The following is a 2756-nucleotide window of genomic DNA, read 5'->3' on the forward strand; positions in this document are numbered from 1 at the left end:
TATATATATATATATATATATATATATATATATATATATATATATATATATATATATATATATTATATATATATATATATATATATATATATATATATATATATATATATATATATATATATATATATATATATATATATATATGTCGTACCTAGTAGCCAGAACACACTTCTCAGCCTACTATGCAAGGCCCAATTTGCCTAATAAGCCAAGTTTTTATGAATTAATTGTTTTTCGGCTACCTAACCTACCTAACCTAACCTAACCTAACTTTTTCGGCTACCTAACCTAACCTAACCTATAAAGATAGGTTAGGTTAGGTTAGGTAGGGTTGGTTAGGTTCGGTCATATATCTACGTTAATTTTATCTCCAATGAAAAAAATTGACCTCATACATAATGAAATGGGTAGCTTTATCATTTCATAAGAAAAAAATTAGAGAAAATATATTAATTCAGGAAAACTTGGCTTATTAGGCAAATCGGGCCTTGCATAGTAGGCCGAGAAGTGCGTTCTGGCTACTAGGTACGACATATATATATATATATATATATATATACATATATATATATATATATATATATATATATATATATATATATGTCGTACCTAATAGCCAGAACGCACTTCTCAGCCTACTATTCAAGGCCCGATTTGCCTAATAAGCCAAGTTTCATGAATTAATGTTTTTTCGTCTACCTAACCTACCTAACCTAACCTAACCTAGCTTTTTTTGGCTACCTAACCTAACCTTACCTATAAATATAGGTTAGGTTAGGTTAGGTAGGGTTGGTTAGGTTCGGTCATATATGTACGTTAATTTTAACTCCAATAAAAAAAATTGACCTCATACATAGAGAAAAGGGTTGCTTTATCATTTCATAAGAAAAAAATTATAGTAAATATATTAATTCAGGAAAACTTGGCTTATTAGGCAAATCGGGCCTTGAATAGTAGGCTGAGAAGTGAGTTCTGGCTACTAGGTACGACATATATATATATATATATATATATATATATATATATATATATATATATATATATATATAAATATATATATATATATATATATATATATATATATATATATATATATATATATATATATATATATATATATATATATATATATATATATATATATGTCGTACCTAATAGCCAGAACGCACTTCTCAGCCTACTATACAAGGCCCGATTTGCCTAATAAGCTAAGTTTTCATGAATTAATATATTTTCTCTAATTTTTTTCGTATGATATGATAAAGCTACCAATTTCATTATGTATGAGGTCAATTTTTTTTTATTGGAGTTAAAATTAACGTAGATATATGACCGAACCTAACCAACCCTACCTAACCTAACCTAACCTATCTCTACAGGTTAGGTTAGGTTAGGTAGCCGAAAAAGTTAGGTTAGGTTAGGTTAGGTAGGTTAGGTAGTCGAAAAATAATTATTTCATGAAAACTTGGCTTGTTAGGCAAATTGGGCCTTGCAAAGTAGGCTGAGAAGTGCGTTCTGGCTACTAGGTACGATATATATATATATATATATATATATATATATATATATATATATATATATATATATATATATATATATATATATATATATATATATATTAGTATATTTTGGTAGCAGTCTTTCCTGTAGACATATATTTTTAAATATGACCGAAAAAGTAAGATTAATAATTCTAACACGAATTTTCTCAATCTTTCGTACATTACGCTTCACTGTTGGAGGTAAATAAAAAATCACTTCTCCAAAATTCATTTTTATTTCTAGTCTGACGCGACACGGGCGCGTTTCGTAAAACTTATTACATTTTCAAAGACTTCACAAATACACAACTGATTAGAACTTACGTCTCTCTGATATTATATCTACATTTGAGTGAGGTGGGAAGGATGATGTGGCATTAACACAAGACAGAACAGGGGATATTAATAGGGTATTAAAAGTATCAACACAAGACAGAACAGAAACAATGGGTATTGAATAGAAGTGTTTGTAGAAAGCCTATTGGTCCATATTTCTTGATGCTTCTATATTGGAGCGGAGTCTTGAGGTGGGTAGAATATAGTTGTGCAATAATTGGCTGTTGATTGCTGGTGTTGACTTCTTGATGTGTAGTGCCTCGCAAACGTCAAGCCGCCTGCTATCGCTGTATCTATCGATGATTTCTGTGTTGTTTACTAGGATTTCTCTGGCGATGGTTTGGTTATGGGAAGAGATTATATGTTCCTTAATGGAGCCCTGTTGCTTATGCATCGTTAAACGCCTAGAAAGAGATGTTGTTGTCTTGCCTATATACTGGGTTTTTTGGAGCTTACAGTCCCCAAGTGGGCATTTGAAGGCATAGACGACGTTAGTCTCTTTTAAAGCGTTCTGTTTTGTGTCTGGAGAGTTTCTCATGAGTAGGCTGGCCGTTTTTCTGGTTTTATAGTAAGTCGTCAGTTGTATCCTCTGATTTTTGTCTGTAGGGATAACGTTTCTATTAACAATATCTTTCAGGACCCTTTCCTCCGTTTTATGAGCTGTGGAAAAGAAGTTCCTGTAAAATAGTCTAATAGGGGGTATAGGTGTTGTGTTAGTTGTCTCTTCAGAGGTTGCATGGCTTTTCACTTTCCTTCTTATGATGTCTTCGATGAAACCATTGGAGAAGCCGTTATTGACTAGAACCTGCCTTACCCTACAGAGTTCTTCGTCGACTTGCTTCCATTCTGAGCTGTGGCTGAGAGCACGGTCGACGTATG

The sequence above is a fragment of the Procambarus clarkii genome, chromosome 11 (assembly GCF_040958095.1).
Source record: "Procambarus clarkii isolate CNS0578487 chromosome 11, FALCON_Pclarkii_2.0, whole genome shotgun sequence".
Taxonomy (NCBI): domain Eukaryota; kingdom Metazoa; phylum Arthropoda; class Malacostraca; order Decapoda; family Cambaridae; genus Procambarus; species Procambarus clarkii.